The sequence below is a fragment of the Canis lupus genome, chromosome 24 (assembly GCF_048164855.1).
Source record: "Canis lupus baileyi chromosome 24, mCanLup2.hap1, whole genome shotgun sequence".
NCBI classification, from domain to species: domain Eukaryota; kingdom Metazoa; phylum Chordata; class Mammalia; order Carnivora; family Canidae; genus Canis; species Canis lupus.
Genome location: NC_132861.1, coordinates 31,458,925 through 31,486,350, shown reverse-complemented (window position 1 = coordinate 31,486,350; position 27,426 = coordinate 31,458,925). Strand labels below are relative to the sequence as shown.

Sequence of the window (27,426 nt, the reverse complement as noted above, 5' to 3'; positions counted from 1 at the left end):
CCTTCTCATTTGGGCATCCTCTCCTAAAGCATAGATGGTCTCATTGCACCTTCCCTCTATTTGCTTGCTAATGTTTTTTCTACAGGCACAACATAAACCTCATCATCTTTTTAAAAAAATCTTTAATTTTCTTTTTTGGGGGGTAAAGATTTGTTTATTTATTTAGGGAGAGAGAGTGAGAGCATGCAAGGGTATTTGGGGGAGGGGCAGAGGGAGAGGGAGAGAGAATCCCAAGCAGACTCCCTATTAAGCACAGAGCCTGAGGTGGGGCTGGATCTCACCACTCTGAGATTATGACCTGAGTGGAAATCAAGAGTTGGATGCTCAACCGACTGAGCCACCCAGGTGACCCCAAGTCTATAATTTTCTACACTTTTAATTAAGTCCTACATTTTTACAATTCTCTATTTTCTATTCTTACTGGTTAATAAAATCCTGCCTAAAGCCCGAGACTGAGTGCTTCTTAGATAACCAGTGCTTGTGAAAAGGAACTCGAGGGAGAGGGGGGTGTTGACACAGGTATAACACAAGGCAGAAAATATTCACAAGAAAGAAGGCCCTTGGGTAAAGACTTAAACCATCTTGTTCCCCATCTTGTAACCAAAAAAGTATCTCCAGAGATTATTCGTAGAAGCATCTGAACTTCACAAGCTTAATGTTATTGCCTGTGAAATGGAATCATTAATCTCAAAGTCTTGCATACCAGTCAGTTGTAATGGAAGCAGCTGCCAACTTGGATTGGCTATTTCTTCCAGTGTATAAATGGTCTGGAATCCTTGGTTTATGCAAAAGAACTGCAAACCCTATTTGGCTCTCGGTTGGTTGTGCCCAAAGGAATATCTGCATTGTCAACTTTTTTTTATGACATAAACTCCAACTTCTGTTCCAATCAGGGCCTCTCCTTCTGGCTTTCAAGAGCCTAATTTGAAGGAAAAAACAAAGAATATTAACATTTTTTAAATCTTTTCTACTGCTGTTACATTTGCATTCTCTTTGAGGCCATATGGATCTACTGATTGGCTAAAAGATTTGGTAGGAACGTTTTGGGAAGAGGGAGAAAAATAAATTACAACATTTCATCTTGTTACATCCGTACATCCAACCAGTCAACTTCACATGTGCCTGGGGTGCTGCTCAGGCATCCTGAAGGGTTTGTCAGGCTTCTCAAGATATGGAAATGCCTCTGTGTCACTCTGTTCCGGGGGGAGGACTTCAGAAATGCCAAGTAGCCTGTTTGTTCTCATGCAGCACTAATTTCCAGGAAATTATTTTCAATTTGGGACAAAAGTGGACATATCATCACAAACTCTAGCCTCATGAAAACATTTAACTAATATATATTTTTAAAGTAATCTCTACACCCAATATGGGTTTCAAACTCACAACCCCAAGATCAATAGTCACATGCTTTATTGGCTGACCAGCAGGGTGCCCCCTTAACTAATATTTTTGATGCAACTACTGCATGCCAGCCACAGGGGTACATACTGGGGAGTCAGCATGGGCAAGGTCAACAACTTGTCCCCTTGAAGAGTTTACTGTCTGCTGGGGAAGGTAGACGATAAATGAGTCATTAAAGCACTTGCGAATGTTGATCAAGGCTTTGCAGGGCATATGCAGGCTGCTGTGACAGAGAATGATGGGCAGTTGTGTAGAAGGTTCTACTTTACAGGGTAGTTGGAGAAGCTTTATCTGAGGAGATGATTTTAAATTGAAGTTTCACGGAATAGAAGAAGCCACTCTCGTGTGGAACCAGGAAAAGAGTCTTCCAATCAGAAGGAAAGGCAAGCACAAAAGCAATTGGATTGTTTAGGGGGCTGAAAGCAAGAAAAGCTGACTGGTATATAGTGGGAGGTAGGTGACAGTTGGCCCAGGATGAGATTGGAGAGCTAGGCATCCTCTTAGTGCAGTGAGAAGCCACTGAAGAGTTTTCTTTTTTCTTTTTGTATATATATATATTTTTTGAGTTCAATTTGCCAACATATAGTATAACACCCAGTGCTCATCCCGTCAAGTGCCCCCTCCCCTTGCCACTGAAGAATTTTCACAGGAAAAGGGCATGGTCTGAATTTTACTTTAGGGGGATCACTTTGGCTAGAACACCTGTCCTGCTTTTTCAACAAATGATGCTAGAGCAAGCAATTGGACATCCATAGGCAAAAAAAGAAAAGAAAAATCTTTACCCAAACCTCATTTTATTAAAAAATTAACTAAAAATGTAGCATCATCATGGGGCATGTGGGTGGTTCAGTGGTTGAGTGTCTGCCTTTGGCTCAGGTCATGATCACAGGGTCCTGGGACTGAGTCCCACATCAGGCTCCTCACAGGAGCCCACTTCTCCTTCCTTCTGCCTATGTCTCTGCCTTTTCTCGCTCTGTGTCTCTTATGAATAAATAAATAAAATATTTTTTAAAATGTAGCATCATCCACCCCTACTTACATATCTAACTGAAATGCACATGAGTACACCAAAAGACATGTACAAAATTGTTTATAGCAGTATTATCTGTCACAGTCATACTGGAAAACCACCCAAATGTCCATCAATAGTAGAAAGGCTAAATAAATGGTGATATAGTTATATTGTGGAATACTATACAGCAATGTCACTATCTGCACTACCTAGGATTCACCTCACAATGTTGAGCAAAGAAGCTAAACACAAAAATATAATATGGAACAATTCCATTTATAAAGCCCAGAAACAAGCAAATGAAACCATAGTATTTAAGGGTATGTATTTAACTGGCAAATATATATATATATATATACACAAATATATATATACATATATATTAAAACCACCAAGACAATGGCCAAAACAGTCAGGTTTGTTGTCATTTAGGAGGAAGGGAGCAGAAGTGATTGGGAGGAGGACAAGAAGGACTCCATAGTGCTGACATTCTAGCTCTCACCTGGGCTATGCTACATGAGGATTTGCTTTGATCAATCATTGAGCTCAAAATTTTGTTTTGAGTACATTTTTGTCATCTTTTATGATACAGGAACTTTGAAACAGAATAAAGGAAGGAAAAGAAAGTGCATGGCGGAAGGTGGGCCTGAGAAGGTGGACAGTGTGAATGGGCTCTGATTGTGCATTTGACTCTGCTGATGAGATGTAGCCATTGCAGTTTGGAAGGCAGAAGTGAGATGGATCCTCCTTCCTGCTCCTTCGCCTATACCCCCTGGCAAGCAGAATTGTGGCATTTGGAAGTTTCGGCAGCTGTGTTTAGTGTTTAGTCACTCACTCTCGTGGACATTAAAAGACATCTGAATGGCCATGGTGGTGTCTTCACTCCTGGATTACAGCTACAGCAGATATCCTTGAACCTGCCACTCCCAGTCTCAATCTCCTGCCTGGCAACAGGCACAGATATCAAATATTCCCAAAGGGCAAAGGGAGAGGGAACAATGCAAGCAGCAATATGGTTCACCATAGTATCCTAGAAATCTTCATAACTGTGTAATAAAGTTCATCATGGCAAACAACAGGAAAAACACGCATTCAAATATAAGACATAAAACCCTAAAACTTCTAGAAAAAAATGTAAAACGTAAAACCATAAAACTTCCAGAAATTAACTGGTGCTACTTGGGGGAAAAATTCTGAACCAAGGGCTAGGTGAAGAGTTGGTGGCCCTGACATTAAAAGCATGCTCTGTAAGGAGAAAAAAAAATGATAAATTGAGCCTCATCACAATGATGAGCAAAAAAACTTTTGCTCTGCAGAAGACCCTGTGAAGGGAGTGAAGAGACAAGCATGGCAAAAAGAAATATTTACGAACCATGTATCTGCAAAGGATTTGTATCTAGACTGTTAAATAAAACACTCTCAAAACTCAACAGTAGAGAAAACAAACAATTCAGACAGAAAATGGGCAAAAGACATTGTAATAGGCTGAATAATGGCCCCCAAAGACTGCAGGTTTTAATCTCTGGAATCTGTAAGCGTGAGCTCATTTGAAAATCAAATCTTAAAAAAAAAAAAAAAAAAAAAGAAAATCAAATCTTTGCAGATGGGATTAAGTTAAAGGATGCTGAGATGGAGAGTTCATCCTGGATTATCCAGAGAGCCCTAAATGCAATCACATGTGTCCTTACATGAGGAAGCAGAGGCGATTTCACACACACACACACACACACACACACACACACAGGGGAAGGCAATGTGAAGATGGAGCACAGAGCAGAGATGTGAAGATGTGGCCCTGTGGCCACAGACCAAGGAACCTGGCGGAGGCAAAGCACAGATTAACCCTCCTCCCTCGCACTGTATTCCACAAGGATCCACAAGCCTGCCAAAGCCTCCTGCTGCCTCTGAGACAATGTTTCTGAGGATCGTGTTTGCCCTTTGCACTTAATCTCACAAAGAAACCACCTTTGCCTAATTTTTGGGCATCTGCCTCACAGAGCACCTATGAGAAGTGGGGAAATGGTAAGACATCGGGCAAATATAGCATCTTAATACAGTTTTAATTACGTTTGGCTTCATCATCTGCCCCCCTCCCCCGAGGACAGTAAAGGCCACGTTAGTTCAGATGGATTGTGATCAAGAGACGGAAACATTGGAGCCTAGAAAAGAGAAGATGGGAATGGGAATATCCGTGAACTCTAAGAGGAATGCCGCTTGCCTGGAGCAGCGTCCTGATGCTGGGGATCTGGGAGAGGGTGCAGCTGCAGCCTTGGAGTAGAGCAGGAGCTGGGAAGCCCTCCACGCAGCTGCCTGCCCTGGTCCTCCTGAATACCAGCCTTTACTCATCCTCAGTGGCTAAAGATTTCCACTTGCAGCTCTCTGATTTTTCCTACCGCCCAATAAGAAGGGAAAATTTGCTGGTTCTGGGAACATGGAGCTTGAAAAACAAGAAATGCTTTGGAAAATGTGCTGGGATCCGAGTGGCCTGTAATTGATGAGTTCCTTCCTCCACTGTGGTCCAAAGAACTGAGAAGATGTGACAGAGAATTCTAACCTCCCTCAGGGAAGCCGCCTACTTAATGCCTAACAAAGATGAATATTCCAGCCTCTGTGATTGTGGGAGACTTCTGGGCTGGCCCTGACATCTGGCCACATTTTGGGCACCCTGACATTGTTTTTGCTCCACAGTGTTCCTTGCTTTCTAATTCAGCCAGAAAACATTTTCTTGATTCTCAGCTTCTTGGGATAAATCAATACAGTGAGTAACAGGAAAGAGTTTTTAGTAGTTTATATTTTAAGTACTCAATTCCCACCTGGAATGTATAGGGAACTTGGAATGGAAGTCCTGCTCACTTCATGCTACTGGAAATTATCCCACCTCTAAGGCAACAACATCTATTGAACAGATTGTGTGATGAGAAATAGACCAGATGATCTCAAGACATCTGAAAATCATAGGTTCAGGGCCTTTTCCCCAGGAAGATAGTTAAATGGAGAAGCTGGTCAGGCTGTACACATACGTACCATATATTAAAACCAATGAAGCAGAGCCATAAAAACAAGCTCAGAGCTTATTACCACCAAAATACCATTAACCAGAGATCGCTTTTCCAGTAACATGATACACCCAGTTTTTAAAAATAATTACTCCTCAGGAACTGTGAAGAGCTAAGCAGATATCAGAAGGGAAGGACCCCCTCCCCCACCAAATCCCCAATGCTGTGACCAGTCATGTACCTATTGACATTCCCAGCACAAATCAGCAATCCTGAATCAGAGAACAGTCCTAAGCTAGGTATATAGCTTCTTAAGAAGTGGCTGTTACAGTGAACAGGAGCTATTCATTTCTTTAAATATTTATTTAAATTGTAAGGGGGAACTAGGTAGACTTTGATGAAGCTCTTTCCTGAGTGTGGGAAGAGAGATTACACTTTGACAATCATTCATGCAGGGGCACTTACGTGGCTCAGTTGGTTAATTGCCTGACTCTTGATTTTGGTTCAGGTCATGATCTCAGGGTTGCCAGGTTGAGCTCTGTGTGGGGCTCTGTGCTCAGCAGGAAATCTCCTGGAGATTCTCTTTCCTTCTCCCTCTCCCTCTGCTCCTTCCCTGACCCTACTGCTTGCTGCAGCACAGGCTTTCTCTCTCTTTTAAGTAAATATATCTTAAAAAAAAAAAAAAAAAAAACAACGAATTGTTAATGAAATATCCAGAAGTGGGTGAACTCATTCATCCCCTGCCTCCTTCTCTTATTCATTTCATTTCTTCATTCACATGATCCTGAGCCAGGTGCTAGAGATTAAAAAGATGAAAACAAAAACCAAAAATACCCTGTCTTCAGGGAGCACACAGACGAATTAACAAATAGATATAATACAATGTGTTAAGCAAAAAAGTGGGAGTCTCTGTACTTGAGACCTCACCTCTGTACTTGAGGTGTGGGGAATGGAATATTTCACTGATGTGGGTCTTGCAGGATGAAAAGTTTGCGTGACTATCCTACTGGTGGGTAGAAGAGGCTGGCAGGGCTCTCCCAGGAGAGGACAGAGTTTATGGAGGCATGAGAAAGAATGTATAGTCTTAGAGCAATAAATAGCAGGGAAAGTGACTGGGAAAATAGGTAGAGCATGCGCTTTTCTGATGGTAGGAATTTGGATTTTGTTTTTGTTGGTAGTGGGAAACCACAGAAGGATTTAAAGCAGGAGAATTGTAGGAACAGAATCGCCTATTAGATGGAGAGATCTCCTTGGTGTGCGCTGGTTGGGCAGACGACGAGATATTGCTTCAGAAGTCCAGGGGAGAAATCAAGAGGGTTAAACTGGCCACTGAATGTGGGGGGGGGAGGGCTGGGTGGACAAAATTAATCTGAGCAGTATTTGCAGGGCAGAATCAATTTGCAAGACTTGGCTTGCAGAAGGTCCTGCCAAAGCAAAAGGTTAGTCCCTCAGAAAGAGTATTGGAACATGGTTAAAAGAGGGAAAGGGCCAAAAGGGCTTTCCCAGATATTGCTCCCCTGTGGTAGGAAGACAGAAAGCTGAAAGGAGAGGAAGCTAAGAAAGGCGTCCACCAAACTGAACTGACATCACATTGAGTTCCCCTTGTGACTTAGGTCTAAAAATCCATTGGTATATAGTTAGACATTCCAGGCGGGATTAAGACTGAAAGCATGCCTTTTTGCATCTTCTGTTACGTTTCTTTCTTTGTATTTCTCCCTTTCTCTTTTCAAAAAAAAAAAAAAAAAAAGACTAATTTGAAAAATGCATTTATTTTCATTCATGTTGAATCAAAATTCACATACAATGAAACACATAGATTTTATATGCACAATTAATAAGCTTGACTTATCTCACACACAAAATGCAAATGTATACCTCTGGATAACAAATACTGCAATCAAAATAACATATATTTCCATCACCCAAAAAGTTCCCTCAGCCCCTTTCCTGATAATCCCCACCACCCGTAGGTAACCATTGTTCTAATTTTTATCATCAGATTAGTTTTACTTGTCTTTGAGTTTCACATAAAGGAGTTATACAGTATTTACTGGTATTTTGTTTCAACGGATATATAACAATTTGTTTCTGTAATTTTCTCTTGATGGATATTAGAGCTGGTTTCAATTTGGAGCTATTATGAATATAACTGCTATAAACATTCTTGTACAAGCCTTTTTGTGGATATATGTTTCATTAGTCTTGGATAAATATTGAAAGTGGAATTTCTAGTTCATGGAGTAGATATGTATATTTAACTGTGTGAGGACTTGCCAACTCATTTTTTCAAAATTGTGCCATTTTATACTTCCACTAACAATGTATGATTTTATTTCTAGTGCAAAGTAGTACCGTGTTATGGTTTTAATTTCTATTTCCCTGATGACTAATGATGTTGAGCATCCTTTCACATGTCTATTGATCATTCACATTCTTTTCTAAAGTGTCTGTTAAAGTATTCAGCCTATTTTTTTTAAATTGGTTGGTTGTCTTTTATTATTGAGTTGTAGGAGTTGTTTATGTACTCTGAATACAAATCCTCCATTGGATATATGTAATTCAAATACTTTCTCCTAGTCTTTGACTTGCCTTTTGATTTTCTTGACATCTTTCGAGGAACAGATTTATAAATTTTTGATGAAATCCAATTTAACATTTTTTCATGGTTAGTGCTTTTTATGTTCTTTATAATAAGACTTTGCCTAACCCAAAGTTGCAGAGATATTCTAAGTTTTCCTTTAGAGGCTTTATAGTTTTAGCTTTTAATTTAAGTTTATGATCATCTCAATTTTTGTGTATGGCATGAGGTAGGGCTCAAGATTCATTTCTGGCACATACATATATATCCAGTTCTTCCAGCACTGTTTACTGAAAAGACTTTCCTCCATTGGATTATCTTGGTGACTTCATTGAAAATCAATTAGCAGTATATATGTGGGTATATTTTCTGAACTTTCTAATATGTTTTGTTGATCTATTTGTTGTCCTTATGTCAAAATCATACTGTGTTGATTATTATAATATTATGGCAAGTCTTTAAGATCAGGTACTGGAAGTCTTCCACTTGTGTTTGTTCTTTTCAATGTTGTTTTGACTATTCTATGTTCTTTTCCATATAAATTTTGGAAATATCAATTTAAACAAAAAAAAAAACCTCTTGGAATGAGATTACATTGGATCCATAGATCAATCTGACATCTTAGTAATATTGTATCTTCACAATCATGTGAAGATTTACTTCACAAAGTAAAGTATTTCACATTTATTTAGGTCTTCCTAGCAATTCATTATAGTTTTTTTGTGTGTAAAGGTTCTGCATATCTTTTGTTAAACATGTTCTTAAGTATTTTATGTTTTTTTGATGCTATTATAAATGATCTTGTTTTCCACTTTAGTTTCCATTTTTTGTTGCTAGTATAAACTATACAATTGATTTTTGTATGTCAAGTTTATATCCTGCCATTTATTTTATTTTTAGTTCTATTGGTTTTTTTTTGAGATTCCTTAATATACACAAATCATATACATGTATTTCTGAATTTAATTTACTGATATTTCATTAAGGATTTTTCTACCAATATTCATGAAGAATATTGGCCTGCAATTTTCTGTTCTAGTAACATCTCTACTGGGTTTTGGTATTCAGGTTACGCTGATCTTGTAAAATATTGTGAAAGTATTCTCCCCTTATCTATTTTCTGAAAGAATTTAAGATTAGTATTACTTCTGCCTGATTTACAAATTATAAATTTAACTCTTAACAGATATGAACTATTCAGATTTTCTATTTCTTTTCGATATCTTAGTATTATTGATTTCTAATTTAATTCTATTTAGTTAGAGAACAAACTTCATAAGATTTTTTTTAATTTATTGGGACTTATTTTTATGACCTAAAACTTGGTCTGAGTTAGAGAAATTTCCATATTTAGAAACAGTATATTCTGCATTTTGGAGTGTTTTACCCTATGAATGTCAATTAAATCAAGTTGACTGATGTATTTGTTCTAAATGTAGAACAACATATATTCTATTTATATAGTGGCTTCTATATCCTTAATGATTTTCTGTCTACTTATTCTATCAATTATTTAGAGAAGGGTGCTAAAATCTTGAATTATGATTGTAGATTTGTCTTTTTTTTTTCTTACTTAGTTCTATTAGCTTTTGCTTTATGTTTATTAAAACCTAAGTAGTTGCATGTTTTTTAGACAGGCACAGAATATGAGTGGCTCAGTTGGTTAGGCATCTGACTTGATTTTGGCTCAGGTCATGATCTCAGAGTTGTGAGATCAAGCCCCATCGAGCTCTGTGTTCAGTGGGGAGTCTGCTTGAGATTCTTTCTCCCTCTCCCTTTACCTCTCTCTCTCCCCCCACCAATAAATAAATAAATATTTAAGAGGGAAGAAAAAAAAGAGGCACAGAATGTATGGTTCTGTCTCTGTTACGTTAGTAGTTATTGATGCTCGGTCCCTAGATCCATTAACTTCTTGGAAGTTAAAGGTGATATTTTAATTCTATCAGTTCTTTTTCATTCAGTAGTTTCTTCTCAGCTATTATTTTTTTTATGTAGTTATACCATTTGCATAAGTGCTTCATTATTTCCATTTATTTATCAATTTTCAAAGTAATGAATTGGTTGAAATCATCCTTCTAAGGTGACCACTTAAGGTTTTTCTAAAAATATTATTATAATTTATAATTATATATTATAATTATATTATTATAGATTTAAACAGATCTGATGGCTTTTTAATCCACTGCAACTGTTGTCCTGACTGACACTCATACTGTAACATCTTTGGCTTTATGGGAGCCTCTTCAACTTGGCCTCTGAATCTTGTTTACATGACTTTAATAGTTTTTGGTTACTTCATCTTTAACTGATGTAACAAGATATTTCAGATTCATCTTGCACGTTTCTCACCCAAGACTTGGTGTTGGCCATTGCTCCAAAAAGCCCCCATGTTTTTCTTTTTATTATTCTTTTATTTTTTAAAAGATTATTTATTTATTTATTCATGAGAGACACAGAGAGAGAAAGAGGCAGAGACACAGGCATTGGGGGGAGCGGGCTCAATGCAGGAAGCCGGTTGTGGGACTCGATCCTGAGACCCCGGGATCACATCCCGAGCCAAAGGCAGACACTCAATCGCTGAGCCACCCAGGCATCTCGTGATTTTCTTTTTAAAGTGGAAAATGAGAGGCACCTGGGTGGCTCAGTTGGTTAAGCATCTGTCTTCCGCTTAGGTCATGATCTCGGAGTCCTGGAATCGAGCCCTACATCGGGCTCCCTGCTCAGTGGAGGGGGCGTCTACTTCTCTCTCACCCTCTGCCCCTCCCCCTTGCTCTTGTTTTCTCTCTCACACACATAAATAAATTAAATCTTAAAAAACAAATAAAGTGGGAGATGATATTTCAATTCCACAATCTGGGTGCTAGGGATGATCTTTTGATGTGGTTCTTGTTTCTAGGTCTGTTTCTTTTTCTTTTCTCTCTCTTTTTAAAAAGATTTTATTTTTAAATAATCTCTACACCCAACATGGGGCTCAAACATACAACCCCAAGATCAAGAGTTGCATACTCTACTGACTGAGCCAGCCAGGCACCACCTAGGTCTAACTATTTCTTCAACAGACATTTAAACAGTCCTCTAGTTTTAGCTACACTTTTATCCCCGCTTCCAAAAGTGGCTACTACCACTGACTCCTAAGTTTTCTGGGAATTCTGTAGCCTTCTCTACTTCATTCAGCCTTACATTCAGCCTTTTCATGTCTGTTAAGTCATTCACCACTCATCCATCAGCTTTCCAGTTTCAAAAATGTTGTTGCTTTTGTCTCCCAACTTGTTAACCCACTCTTATAGATTTATGCCTAAAAAAGACAAAATAGCTTTATTCTTATCTCTTTCTCTTTCTTAAAAGATTTTATTTATTTATTCATGAGAGACAGAGAGAGAGAGAGAGAGAGAGAGAGAGAGAGAGGCAGAGACATAGAAGGAGAAGCAGGCCCCATGCAGGGAGCCCGATGTAGGACTTAATTCCAGGACTCTAGGATCACACCCTGGACTGAAGGCAGACGCTTAACTGCTGAGCCCCCTAGACGTCCCACTTTATTCTTATCTCACAATTGGGGGAGAGAGTAAAAGAAGGTACATATGTCCAACCTACCATTTTTAGTTCTGAAAGTCTCTCCTTCACCTTCATGCTCCTGGTCCAAGCATAGGCTGCACTACTCCTTGGTAAATATTTATAAATAAAAACTACCCTCTCACAAGCCTTTCTTGTGACAGGATAGGTCAGTCCAAGACATGGGACAAGTTGTTCCTAGACATTTTTCACTTCAGTCCCTGACTTTGTCTTGCATATTCCTGGCCAATCACTTCATCATTTAGGTTTTAGATCCTAAACTGTGTTGCCCCAAGGACTCCTAGTTTAAGCACATGTCTGGTTGATCTGGACTTTCTGATTCAGTCAGGGTCCTTTCTTGTTTATTAACCTTGCTAGTGACTGTCTGACCACCAAATCTTGACCCACAGCTCTGATTCTCAAGTAAGTTGCAACAGAAAGCCTGACGGCAGAGCTCTGCTATGACTGCCTGATTATACTGACTTTTAAGGCAGTTAGGCCTTCTCAAACAGAAAAAAACTTTAGGAAAGGACCATTCTGATCTGTCTATGAAGTATGGAATATCATCAGCCTAGATCTCCTTTTGGCTTGATGGAATCTGAGCTTTACTCTCCACCCTACAGTCCAGGGAAGAGACTTTTTTGCCAGAATTATTTATTTCAAAATATTGTATATTCTGAGAAAGGGCAGAGAAAGACACTTACATTGTTTGTTTTGGAAGATATTTTGCTTTGCCCCAGGTTATTTCTCATCTTCCAAATAATTTGTGGGATGAGTGGATTACCTGATTTCTCTTGTGAAAGGGAAAAAGGAAGAGAAAAATAACTCATAATTCTCCGGAGAAGCAACATGGAATTAAAAATGGAAAAAGAGGCACCAGTTATACATTCCATTTACCTCCAGCAAACACTGTGTAGGGGATGCCTTGACCACAGAATCCACAATGCCAGAAATGAATGCCGACTTCTTTTTTCAAATGTGACATATTTTCCACAGAATTTGATTCTGATCTTTGCTATGACTGCCTGTGGCCACTCAGTTACTGGAAACCTACAATGCCAGTCCTTTGCTAAGTGGCTTTGGCAAGGCCTTTCCTAGCATTTAATCTCAGTAAGAAGGCTCCAGAGACTTTATTAGCTGTATAAAGAATTATAGAGATATTAGCCTAAGTTGGATGAGGCCCAGAGCAGCTGTACTGCTCTTTAAGTACAGGAAAATTTCTCAGAGATATATTATGCTAAGAGAAAAGTATCCTGGGATTTAACCATAAATTATGTAAATAATGAACATAAGTATTCCTGAATTTTACAAAATCGCTATATTCCTGAAAATTGTTGTGTTAAATCTAATGTTTCATACTCAATCCTGATTCCCATTTAATACCTTATAATTTCAAAAATTTTTAATCTCTATTTATGGTTGAATGTCACTCTTATACTGTCATCTTTCAATCCCTCTATTCTCTAAGTTTCTTTGACAAGTACTTGAATATAAAAAATGTAAATATAGTATGATGGCCATGTATTTAGAAAAGAGTTGTTAAATATTTTGGTAAAGTGAATATTCAGTCAGTATTTTTTTTAAGATTTTATTTATTTCTTTGAGAGAGAGGGAGTGAGAGAGCATGAGTGAGGGGGGAGGGTCAGAGGGAGAGGGATAAGTAGACTCCCCACTGAGCAGAGAGCCCTACATGACACTTGATCCCAGGACTCTGGGATCTGGACCCAAGCTGGAGGTAGAGGCTTCACTGGCTGAACCACCGAGGCACACAGTATTTTGGTTTTTATATATTGATTGGAGTTAAGTCTTGGCTTCATCCAAAATGTACAAATGGGAGAGGGGTAACTTGTGGAAACAAAGTTTGCCATTTTTATTTGTTTAGCTTACAGATTTTGATGGTGCCAAAATGCCAATTTTCCAATCTGTCTATAACAAATTTCCTACATGTGTACCATAAAAGGAGTAAAATTAGGGAAATAAATGATATTTTAGAAGGCTAAATGCATTCAATTTATAAGATTTTGCTTCATAATCCTGAGATTATTACCTTCTTTCTTTATTGATGCTTAAATGCCCTCTTAGATCTAAAATTGTGGCAGTTTGTATAGATGGTTTTTCAAAGATGTCCTTATATGACAAATATTAAAAATAGGCAATATATATAACAGTCTCCCAATTTGGAGGGAAAAGTAGCTGGTCAGTAAAATTCCATAGTGTGGAATCTGCTGGCTTGCTTAACCTTCTGAAATGTATTTTCCTGTAATTAATATGTACTGGCATGAGGTGGTGATAATGCTTTGACCATGCATACTTTATCAAATGAGATAAATATCCTCTTCCTTTTAAAATCCTATATAAATTGCATTTCCTGTTGAAATAGGTATAGTCTATATATTTTCCATTAATCATTAACTATCATCATTCTCATCTTACTCTATTTCTCAATTTACTCCAATGCTTGATTAGCCTATATCCGTGCTTTTCAAAATAAATTTTCAAAATTTTGTACAGCACTAGTTCCTTGTATAATAGTTTTCCATGCTACATAATAAATTACCTCAATCCTAGCAGCTTTAAACAACAAACCTTTAGATTTCAACTTATGGAATGACAGCATGAAGAGTTACACAGTCTCCAGCAAAACAAGCATAACTAGTGAAAATTATTCTTCAAATCTAATATTTAAAGCCTCAGGAAATTGTCCTTAAGAGTATAACAAATAAAGAAATATTTATTCAAGAAAATCTAGTAAAACTTGGTAGAACAGTGAGAGCATTTGAGCAATGACTCATTGCTTCCCTCCTAAGCCCCAGCCCAATGTGACAGAAACTCCATTCCAGGCAGGTAAAACCAAGAACACAGGGCTCCCTCTTCTCCTAGTTTTCACTTAAGGGATATATGGATCTCCCTGGGAGGGGCAGACCATCAGAATTTTTCCAGCACCCCAGCTACATATTGGCAAGGATACAGAGAATCAGAGCTCTTGGTAGAAATGTAAAATGGCACAGCTGTCTTAGAAAACAGTTTGACAGTTCCTCAACAGTTTAATCACAGAGTTACCATATGACACAGTAGTTCTACTCATGCATATGTTCCCAAGAGAAATAAAAACATACATCCACACAAAAACCTGGGCATGAATGTTCACAGCAGTACTATTTATAACAGCTAAAAGGTAGAAACAACCCAAATATCCATCAACTGAAGAATAGATAACCAAATGTAGTATATCTATACAATGGAAAATTATTCATTAATTTAAAAAAGTTAGGTATTCATCCATGCCATAACATGAATAAACCTTGAAATGTTATGCTAAATAAAGGAAGCTAGTTGCAAGAGACCACATATTATATGATTCCATTTATATGAAATGAAAAGAATGGGCAAATTTGTAGAGACAGGAAGTAGATTAATGGTTTCCCTAGGGCTGGGGGAATGGGAGAATGACAACTGACTCTTAAAAGATATGAAGTTTCTTTTGGGAGTGGTCAACATATTATAAAATTGATTGTGGTGATGGTTTCATAGTGCTTGAATACAAACTATTGAATTATATACTTTGAATGGGTGAATTGTAGGATATGTGGCTTGTATACCAATAAAGTTGTTATCTTTACCTACAAAAACCTACACTTATTATTTCATATTTTCTATGGATCAGGAGTCTAGGCATGGCTTAACTAGATACTCTGTTTAGGATCTCACAAAGCTGCAGTGAAGATGTTGGGCAGGGCTGGGATCTTATCTGAGGTTGAGATCCTCATCTAAGTTCACTTGTTGGCAGTATTGAGTTCCTTGTAATTGTAGGACTGAAGTCCTCAGCTTCTATAGGCTACCCTGTCATTCCCTGCACATGGCCCTCTCTGTAACATAACAGTTTGCTTCTTCAAGGCCACTTATTAGCTTTTGTGATTTTGAACAATTGATCTAACCTGTATATCCTTCATTCTTTGTTTGAAAATGGTAATAATAATAATATCTTATTATTACAGTGGTGCACTACCTTCAAATAAAAAGCCAGTGCATGTGTGCCTGGCTTTTTCATATCCAGTCATTTAGTCTTAGCTAATACAATTAATAATATTATATATTATACTATTAATAGGATATTAATAAATGTTGCATAAAGAGTTCTACTTTTAAAAAAAGTTTGAAGAGTCCAACTTCTATAATGATCTACAAAAACCTACTCCTCCATAAAGCCATGAAAATTGAGAAAAATTGCCAAAATCAACTTTTTCATAACTCTGAATATTGAAGATTTGCAACAGGCTGAAGAGCTTTTATTAAAAAAACAAAGACAGCTGAATCTTAGTAAAAAGAGTGAACTGTGTAGCACTTTAACTTACCCTATCCCATTCCCTTCTCCTCAGCTCTATGGTAGCCCTGAAAACCAACAACCTCACAATAATGGTATCCATGAATCAGCAGGCTAGCAACCACTAAAGGGGAAAATATGTTTAAGTTCCCCTGAAAGTCCCATTCCCAGAGCATTGTCACTATTTGACCTGACTGGAAGTTCCCTGGAAACACTCATTTGCAGGGCTTCTCTTTATTTGATCTGACTCAGAGTTTGCTCAGTGTGATCAGCCTTTTCCCTAGGGCATTTGTTGAAAACAATTAGTGGCAATTGCTTAACATCACAGCTGGTTTTGGCAGCACTAAGAGTTGGGGCAAACAAGCAGCTGACCAAAAATTGTAAAAAGAAAAGCTGGGAGATGAAATTTTCATAGGGGCTTTGAAAAGCTCTGACACATTCCTGGGAATCTAGAAAGCCACATATATTTGTAGGACTGTGAACATGTTCAGGAAACTCCCATGAAGGTTGTAATCTCTCACCTCTGCTTGACCCTGAAGCTTCATGCAAGCAGGGAGTGAAGGCCAAGGCAGTGTTGCAAACTGCTTGCTAGATCACTGAAGGCATTTCCCGAATGAACTCATTGGTTCAAGGTATTTAAGGAAATCACTATCCTTCATTAGCTGACCACTAAGATAATCTACTTTGGTGGCTACACACTGACTGCAGACTTTACAGATATCACTTAGGAAAGTCACTAAACAAACCAATACAACAAACAGCAACAACAAAGAACCCTGTGGAATGTAAGGAGGGGGGATCTTGTGAAAGAGTTTCAATTTAAAATAAAACTAACAAATATAAAGTGGAGAATCTCACTCATGTGCCCTCAGAAAGACAAAAGTTAAGGATTAAGATATTGATTTACTGTAAATGCCTGATTTACAGAAAACTGATAGTGTTGGAATTTTTTTGGATAATGAGACGGCAATCAGAAGTTATCTTAAATTGGGGTGCCTGGGTGGCTCAGTCAATTAAATATCTGCCTTCAGCTCAGGTCATGATCTTATAGTCCTGGGATTGAGCCCTGAGTCAGGTTCCCTCCTCAATAGAGTCTGCTTCTCCCTCTTACCCTGCCCCTCCCCCCTGCTCATGCTCTCTCTCTCTCTCAAATAAAGAAATAAAGTCTTAGAAAAAAAAAAAAAAAAAAGGTTGTCTTATATCATATATCAACCTTGGGAAGTTCCAAAGGCATGAGTGGTAGATGACCCAGGTCAGATTAATCTCCCAAAACGGGCTGAACTGAGTTTTGTGTTTGGACTGATTCTGGCTGCTTGGGAAATTTTCAAGGATGGTCTTCATTTGTTTTTGATTTTTAGCTGACTGTAAGTGGAATGTTCCTTTATATTCCCTGTCTATAAATACAACCTATCTCAAAGCCTTAGTAGACTCAGTTATAGCTTGCTACAATTCACCTGTTATGAATTGCAATTCCTCTGCAGTCCCTGTATAAACTAATCTTTTTGAGTTTGCCTCAGTTTACCTCCTTATTTAGGCCAACATCGATTTCCAGGGTTATCACAATATATTACTTACATGTCCCATTTTCAACAACAAAAAATTGTGAGGAATAGCAAAGAAATAGGAAAATGTAGTTCATACACAGGGAAAAAAATAGCAGGCAACAGTAACCCTGAGGAATACCAGATGTTGGAATTACTGGACAAAGACTTTAAATCAGCTATTATAAATATTTTTAAAAGAACTAAAGACAACTGTTTAAAGAACTAAAGGAGAATATGATAAAATGCCCAACAAATAATGGACATTAATAAAAAAGATAGAAGTTATAAAAAGAATGAAAACAGGAAGCGAACAAATGTGTTCTTTAAGAAATACTAAAAGAAGTGAGTCCTTCAGGCTGAAATGAAAAGCCACCAGAGAGTAATTTGAATAAAGAACATTGGTAAATACAACTGCATAGGTAAATATAACATAGCTTTTGTTCATAAGCCTCTCTTTCTTTTATCTGATTTAAAACAATTGTATAAAGCAATGTAGTTGGCCCTTGAATAGTGTGGGGGCTAGGGGTGCAGTTGAAAATTCACGTGTAACTTTTGACTCCTCCAAAACTTCACTACTAATAAGCCTACTGTTGACTAGAAGCCTTGCTGATAATGTGTTAACATATATTTTGTATATGTATTGTACACTGTGTTCTTACAATAAAGTAAGCTAGAGGAAAGAAAATGTTATTGAGATAATCATAAGGAAGGGGTGCCAAGGTAGCTCAGTAGGTTAAATGTCTGACTCCTAATTTTGGCTCAGGTCATGAAATCAAGATTCTGGGATCAAGCCTGTGTTGGGCCCTGCACTAAGTAGGGGGTCTGCTTGAGGATTCTCTTTCTCTCTCCCTCTGCCCCTCCGCCTGCTTGCACTCTCTCTCAAATAAATAAATAAATCTTTATAAAAAATCATAAGGAGGAGAAAATGTATTTACAGTACTGTATCAAATTTATAGAAAAAAATCTACATATAAGTGGACCCATGCAGTTCAAACTCATGTTGTTCAAGGGTCAACTATAATTATAAATTTTTAGTGATGAGCACACAATGTATAAAAATATAATCTGTATGGTGACAATAACAATACTAAGGAAAGTGGAGGAAATGGACTGGGGCTGTAGAGGAGCAAAGTTTTTGTGTAATACTGAAATTAAGTTGGTATTAATTCAAACTAGATTGTTATAAATTGAGATGTTACTTATAATTTCCAGAGCAACCACTAATCAACTTTTAAAATATAAACATTTTTAAAGGGAATTAACAAAAAAGGGAATTAAAATAGTATATTAGAAAATATTAAAGAAAAAGGCAGCAATAGAAGAATAGAGAAACAAAAGATATAAGATACAGAAAGCAAATATAGCAAAATGGCAGGCATAAATATTGTCTTATTAGCTATTACATTACATGTAAAAGGATTAAAACAGTCCAACCAAAGGCAGAGACTGGCAAAACAGGCCCTTTTTTTTTTTTTAAGTTTGGGGAGTAATGGGCAAAATAAAATGAAATAGATTTCTTTACTTTTCAGAACCTTAAACAAGCTGAAGGATATGCTGGTTTACATCATTCTAATGAGTAATAAATCCTATCTTGAAGTCAAATTTCTATGCACTTTTCGTCAATTTTGTGTCAGAAGTGGTTTGTACATAGTATTGCAGATTTTGTTGTCAAAATTTCCTTAGTTTCTCTAATATAGTTGTTTGGTCTGACTTTTTCTCTTGCAGCTCCTTCATTTTAGCTATTAAAAAAATATCTCCTTGAGTGGAACACATTATCACTTTTTAGTTCTCCTGGATTTCTTTCATGTGGCATAAATTGGAAGGCAAAGAGTCAGTTAACAGTGTAATACTCCTGTTGATGAAAATAACCTGGAGACAATTCTTTTCAATTCTTTTCACGTCTCCACTATGAAAAGGTATTTTCAATGTCAGCTATCAAGGTGTTACTTGCACATGAAAACATTTATCTACAGTTCACTGAGACAGGGTATTAGACTAGAAGCCGCAAATGTTTTATTCTAATTTTGTTACTTACCAACTGTCTCAGTTCATTCAGACTGCTATAACACAGACTGGGTACCTTATAAATAACAAAACGTTATTTCTCACAGTTCTGGAGGCTGGATGTTCAAGACCAGGGTGCCAGCCTTCTTCAGGGGTGCAGACTTCTCATTGTATACTCACATAGTGGAAGGGTCTGGGGATCTCTGAGGAGTCTGTTTTATAAGAATACTTATCCCATTTGTGAGGTCTCCACCCTCATAGCCTAGTCACTTCCCAAAGGCCCTACCTTCTAATGCCATCACATTGGACTTTATGATTTCAACATGTGAATTTGGGCAGGGCAGTGGAGCACACAAAAAAATTCAGACCATAGCACTAATTATGTAACTTTAGGGAATTTACCTAAACTTGCTGTGCCTCAGCTTCTTTACATAATGGAGATCATAACTGCCTTAAGAACCTCACAGGGCAATTATGAAAGCAAAATTAAATAATACATAAAGCTGCCTTAAATTAGGTTATACTATGCAAATATAAGGGTTTATTTTTATTGATGATGATAATCATGATGATTAATCACTGATTGACTACAAATGATTGGTAGTTTAAGAAAGCCTGGTTATTCAAGTGATTTATCCTTTTTTTAAAAAAAAAATATGGGGGGACCTGGGTTGCTCCGTGGTTGAGCATCTATCTGCCTGCAGCTCAGGTCATGATCTTGGGGGCCTGGGATTGAGTCCCACATTGGGCTCTGAGCATGGAGCCTGCTTCTCCTCTGTGTCTCTGTCTCTCTGTGCCTCTCATGAATGAATAAATAAAATCTTTTTAAAAATGAAATTAAATTTTAAAAATTATTTATTTGAGAGAGAGAGAGCATGAGCTTGGGAGTAAGGGAGAGGCAGAGGGAGAGGGAGAAGCAGCCTCCTTCTGTTCCCTAATGCAGGGCTCAATCCCAGGACTCTGAGATTATGACCTGAAGGCAGACGCTTAACCGACTGAGCCACTCAGGTGCCCCAAGTGAGTTATCCTCGATTAAACAGGTTTATTTATTCATTTATTTAGAGAGAGAGCTGTTAGCATGCCAACCGAACAATGGTGTGATGTTCACTGCCTTAGAGAGAACTGAATGGCAGAGGGCCATTGTGTGATGGTGGTCATGCATAGTTGTAGATCCTAGATTCAGTTTTGGACATACTATATCATAATTTTTAAAAACTGACATACAGTAAAGTTCAGGGATTTTTTGGGGGTAGGCAAAGAATATACTTTTCTATGAATCTTGGCAAATGCATTGATTCACATAACCACTATTATCAGGATACGTACCAATTTCATCTCCAAAAATTCTCACATGCTGACTTTTGTAGTCAACTCTTTCTTACTCCCACAACCTGGCAATCTGATATAGTCTTGGGCCTTTTAATTTTACCTTTTCAAGAATATCAGATAATTGGAATCATACAGTATATAATCTTTTGGGTCTGACTTCTTTCAGTTAGCATAACTAGTATTTGAGATCCATCTGTGGTGTTGTGTTTATCAATATTTCAATTTTAAAAATTCCTTTTTTAAAATATAAGATCTATACTCAGCATGGAACCCAATGCAAGGCTTGAACTCACGACCTGTGATCACGATCTGAGATCAAGAGTTGGATGTTTAACCATATGAGTCACCTAGGTGCCCCTAAAAAAAAAATCATGAGTAGTATTGCACTATATGGGTACACCACAATTTGTTTAGTCACTCACCCATTGAAGGACATTTGGGTTTCCAGTTTAGGGCATTTATGAATAATACTGCAAGAAAGATTCATGTACATCACCAATGTGAACATAGGTTTTCATTTTTCTAGAATAAATGTCCAGAATTGGGGTCGTTGCCTTGTGTATGTTTAACTATAAAAATACTGCTAAGCTAGGGATGCCTGGGTGGCTCATGGCTGAGCGTCTGCCTTTGGCTCAAGCTGTGACCCCAGGGTCCTGGGATCGAGTCCCACATCAGGCTCCCTGCATGGAGCCTGTTTCTCCTCCCTCTGCCTGTGTCTCTACCTCTCTCTCTGTGTGTCTTTCTTTCATGAATAAATAAATAAAATATTTATTTTTAATATTTTATTTATTTATTCATGAGATACACAGAGAGAGGGAGAGAGAGGCAGAGACACAGTCAGAGGGAGAAGCAGGCTCCACGCAGGGAGCCTGACATGGGACTTGATCCCGGATCTCCAGGATCACGCCCTGGGCTGAAGGCAGATGCTGAACTGCTGAGCCACCCAGGGATCCCCAAGAAGATAAAATATTTAAACAAAAACTGCTAAGCTATTTTCTAAAATGGCTGCACCATTTTGTATCCCAACTAGTGAAGTATGAGAGTTCTAGCTACACCACATCTTCATCACTACTTGGTAATGTCATTTTTTGCTTTATAAAAATGTGGCCATTCTAATGGATGTGCCTTGGGGTGGTTTTTATGGCACTGAATGTGCGTTTATGCATTTATACCTATGTGTATATCTTCTTTGCTGAAGTGTCTGTTCAAATCTTTTGCCTAATTTTTAATCAGGTTGTTTTCTTATTGATGAATAGGCCAACTTTGTGATATATGGGTGATAATAATGTAAGCCATTGGAAATATAAGCTTGAGGTTCAGGGGAGATGTCTGGTCTGAAGATACTCATTATGGAGTCAGGGGCATATAGATACCTGAAAGTCCAAGGAGTGCTTATAGAACTGAGTCTTGAGGAATTCCAGCACTTAGTGGCCAGGGGGAAAAGGTGAGCCTACAAAGGAGAGTGAAGATAAGCTGTCACAGAAGTTGAGGGAAACCTGAAATGTAAGTGTGGTGTGAAGGAAGCCAGGTGAGCATGATACAAAAGGAAGATGGTAAACAACAGAGCTGAGTGCTGGTGAGTGATCATGCATTATAAACACGGCAAAAGGCCCATTTGGTTCACCAACTCTACTCACAACCTTTCTGACACCAAATGTGTGAGTTTTTCACACCACCCATTTCTTCAATTCTTTGTAGACACCAACTGGATGTCCTGCAATTTAATTCAATTCTGCTAACTATTGGGAGTTAACACAGACACCACAGGTGAGGGGCTCAGTCCTAGAAGACTGCCCCACAAAATGCCAATCATAAGTCTGGATCTCCTATATTTCTAGCCAACTGGCTACATATCTGGGCTTCCCATGAGTCTCTCCTTTGGACTGATCATTTTCTAGAATGGCTAACAGGACTCAAGGAAACACTTCATTTATGATCACCAGTTTATTCTAAAGCATAAAACTCAGGAGCAGCCTGAGTGGAAGAGATGCATGGATTAAGATATAGTGAAGAGGCATGGAGCCTCCATGGTCTTGCCAGGCATGATGACCTTCCAGGACCTCCAACCCAGAAGCTCTCCCAATCCCATGTTTAGGATTTTTATGCAAGTTCCATTATTAGGCATGATTGATTAAATCATTGGCCATTAATGGTCGATTCAGTCCCCACCTCCTCTGCCCCTCTCCAGAGATCAGAGTGGGGTTAAAAGTTCCAACCCTCACATCAAATGGTTAGTTCCTCTGGTAACCAGTCCTCATTTTCTAAGAGTCACCTCATTAGCGTATACAAGTATAGTTGAAAGGGACTTATTATGAGTATCTAAAGACTCCTCTTCTTGTCCTTATCACTCAGGAAATCACAAGCACTTTGGGAGCTCTGTCCCAGGAACCAGAGACCAACACCAAGTTTGCATATTTCATAGTATCATACCAACTTGGAAGTCACTGATAAGCTTCAGACTATTTCAGTGTCCCTAAAGGGATAAATGATGAGAAAGGGAGTAGGAAGTGAGGAAATGGAGTTAGCATTTTTTAAAAAAAATTTTAATTTTTTAATTTTAATTTAAAAAAATTTTTTAAATAATTTTTTTTTAATTTGAGTATAGTGGTACACAATAGTACATTAGTTTCAGGTGTATACCATAGCAATTCAACTTCTCTATACATTATGCTATGCTCACCACAAGTGTAGCTACCATCTGCCACTATGTATCACTATTATATCATTGAAGCAGGTCATCTTTTGAGATTTGGTTTTGAAGAGGAGCGAGAGGACAGCAACTGGAAGTAGATCAAGGAAATTGTGTTCTTATACTTTGCCAAAATTTTAGAATTTCTAAATTAAGACTTGATTCTTTTCATTCATTTACTAAACACATATGAGTTCCTGCTATGTGCCAAACATGATGCCACTGATGCAGGCAGGCAAGTCTGAGGATCCATAGGGGGTCCCACAGGATGGGTCAAGAGGGTCCTCAGCTATGCTCGGGATAGAAATCAAACACGAGTCAGCAAGAAGTGAAAGCAGAGCTTATTGAAGATATATAGAGAGCAGATACATAGAGAGCATCTGGGAGATGCAGAAAGGAAAAAGAGAGTGAGTCTCATCTTTGTTTGGGGCCTGGGGTTTTTACTGATGATGATTGTGCTCCAGTGCATGTGTCATCTCAGTCATCCAGAAACTGGTCAGAACAAGGTGAAATGCTCAAATGTCCATCCCAACCCCACCGCCTCCCAAGTCACTTATGCCCAGGAGCCGGGGATCTTGGGTCAAGGTGGAAAAAGTATGTGAAGACCTCACCCAGTCACTCCTTAGATGATATCTATTGGGCTGGAAGACTCCAAAGAAGTCATTAACTCCTTGATCTCTACAAGGAGGACATACATTATCGATATGATAAGCTATGTGTAGGGCAGGGGTGCAGATCCCAGCAAGAACAGAAGCAGGAAAAGGAGCAAAAGACCAGTTTTTTCATGGGACCCCTTCAGTTTCTCTGTCTCATTATTTGCTGAAGAAACAGCTACATATGATCAAGATCCCAGATGACAGGCAACTAGCTGTGTAGATAGCTCCTGAGAAGAACAGACAGTTCCGTGTACAACATTAAGGTACAAGTATATTCTTACCAGCAACATTTTTCTTGTGTAGATACTGTGAATTGTCTCTTGCAGGTTTTGAGGTCATAAAATATTGGGGCTGGAAGGGAACTGAGAGATCATATAATACAACCCCTTCACCTCACAAATGTAGACATTCGAGTCCCAGAGTGGCTAAAGAGCTTCTTGCCCAAGGACACATGTCTAATATGTGGCAGATTCATGGAAATTTCCATTACCCTTGCCAGATGGTACACACAAGTGTCAATTTCTGCATTTCCGAATTCAGATAGCTTAACCATTACTTTAAATGATAATGTTAATGAACTCCATGAGTCAGTGCTTATGTCCCATATTTTGCCAATTAATTGTGGTCTGGGGGTAAACCATTCCAAGGTCCTGGATTATAAAGTGCAGTGTCAGTTGCTTTTTCAAGGTAATTCATTCCAAAACTTGGACCAATTACACCTAATACAGTTGAGACTTAGCTGAATTTGTTTCTAAATGTCCTTGAATTAAAAATCAATAGTCCTGTTTATTTCCTCAATTGCAAGGCTAGAGGGAGCAATTGTGACATCGGTTGGGGCATCCACAAAACCTGGAGAAGAGAATACTCTGGCTAATGTTAAGGGTCAGGCTTGAGGCAACCCTGCTGGACCTGGTGGATGATATGCTACAGTGACTATTTTGGGAGTTGGCCTTTCTTTGTTGTTGTGGTCAGATGACAGCAGGAAGAACCTATGGTGATTTCTGACCTTGACTCCCCTTCAGCAATCTGGACTGGGCTCTTACCATCTGGGAAGCATCAATTTCATTTGGAACCAGGAGCATCTTTTACCTCATCTAGAACTGGTTACTACCCCAGCCAGCAGCACGTCAAAGAGAAATGGGGAAAAAGCATCCGTTGCGCAAAACAGCCATTTTCATGTCTAAGTGGTGTAGCTCTGGGCAAGTGATATCGTCATTAAATATTAGAGCTGGAAAGCCTTTCTCAGCTCACAGAATTTGCTGGTACAGACAAGAGAGCCAGGTTTAGAGAACTGAAACATCTTACATTATTCACATTTGTGGTGCTGCCCACCTTGTCTCTCTGTTCTCAGCTTCCTCACCTGTAAAATAAGGAGGTTGAACAAGATGACCTCTAATACCCTTTCATCCCCTGACATTCAATACTCTGAAAGTTCCTTGGAGCCTTGCTACTTGACATGTGGTTGTGGCCAATCAGCATCGTGGCGTTACCAGGGAGACAGACCTGCAGAATCTTGGGTCCTGCCCCAGATCAACTGAATGAGCATCCAGGTTTGAACAAAACACCCAGGAGATTCATGTACACAATATGGTGGGCTTTAGAAATCTAGTTGATTTTGGCCCTAGACGTGTCTTTCCCTAAAGCTTCCAGTTCTCATTCTCTCATTAGTCTGAAGATGTCACCAGAGAGCCAGCAGTGGTCTTACTGGAGAGGAGGGAAATACACAGGGCATTTTTCTCCATTTACTTGCTATCTACTCTACCCTCTGGCCCATCAGATTCCCTTAAGCTCTTTGGCCTGTTACCCAGTAAGCTACAGAGAAATGGACTACAAAGTGTATTCTGAAGCTGTCCACACTACAGATTCCTCAGTGTCTGCTTTTCCAGGAAAGAACTAGGCCCCTAGGGTAGGCTCCCATGGAGTGATTAAAAAGCTCAAAATCCTATGTTTGCTTAACAATTCTGGTAAATATGTGATTGCTATCATCACTCTAACAATGTAATACAAGGAAATATGGCTTGTTTTGGTACCAGAATTTATTTAATAGGGGATTTGTATTGTATCACATTATCAATCAATTCTTATAATTTTAAAATAGAATGTCTCCAGTAAACCAAAGGCCAAAGTCTTTCAAGTTATTGCATAAATGTCATGATTTGTATAGCCCTTTAGATTTTGTAAAAGACTTGCAATTTAACACATATTTCTTAATCGTCGTAACATAAGGTGTGTAAGAATATCCCGGCTTATAGATGATGATTCTGAGGCTGAGTTCCTAAGTTGAGGAACTAAGACTTGGATCCAGGTCTTCTAATTCCATATTCCATAATCTTTCTATTTTACCAAATGGTCCCCCACATTATAATCAAATTTCTGCCCAATGAATGATGTCAAACTATAGTTACACACCATTGAGATGTGTTTTTTTTTTTTTTTTGGGGGGGGGGGTGGAATTTTAACATTTCTGCCTACTAATCTTTTTTCCAGCAATGCAATTCACCAGTAATAACAGATTAGAGTAGTGGAATTTCTAGAGAAGATCCCATTATGTCTGTTGCTGGGAAGCTGCTACTGGGCAACATGGACTTCAGAAATAATAATATTCTAAAATACTGTGGGATGGGGATGTTTCCCCAGAAAGTAAACTCCACACCAGCTTCACCTCCCAACCATCTGCCTACCCAGCCCCCAACATACAAGTTCTCTTTCTTCTTTCTTTAGTGCAGAAAGGAGATTTTTCTTCCTCCCTATTTCCCATTCTTTCTTCAGATAGTAAGCCTCCCATATTTGTCAGGCCCTCTAGCAGGTGCTTATGACATAGTGGAGAACTAGTCCCTGCCCTCGTGGAGTTGACTGTCTACTGAGGGAATTAGACACTGAACAAACAGGAACAGTGATGTGAAAGGGGGAGAGCAGGGAAGCATAGTAGATGTTTATAAAGGAGCATACTCTAGTGTGGGGCTCAGGGAAGGCTCCTCCAGAAGTAGTATATTGGCTGAGACCTGAAAGACAGTACAAGTGAAGTTTAGGAGAGGGGCAGTGGAAAAAAATTAAAAAAAAAAAAAAAAAAAAAAAAAGGAGAGGGGCAGTGGGAGGAAGGACTCTCTCTGCAGGGGCAACGGCATTGGGCCTGTCAGGTAAACAGAATGGAGGAGGGCAGGAGAGTGGGCAGTGGACTATGATGCAGCTAGAGAGATGGCCTGGGGCTGCATGGTCCAGGGCTTGGTGGGCCCCAACACAGTGCTCTGTGCTCCATCTGTTTAAACACTTCATGGAAGCAATTGGCTGTTATTCATATCTTTTGAGGAGCTTGAAAATTAACACTGAAAAAAAAAGAAAATTAACAC

General features: G+C 38.6%; 1 long non-coding RNA gene across 1 annotated transcript; it reads right to left on the bottom strand.

The window, feature by feature from the left end:
- Positions 1–40: 40 nt before the first annotated feature.
- LOC140615965 (uncharacterized) lies at positions 41–25,657 on the bottom strand. Its single transcript, XR_012016484.1, has 3 exons — positions 25,440–25,657; positions 22,108–22,184; positions 41–919 (listed from the first exon to the last, which is right to left on the bottom strand). It is a non-coding gene; the product is annotated as an uncharacterized lncRNA (long non-coding RNA).
- Between the last annotated feature and the right edge of the window lie 1,769 nt (positions 25,658–27,426).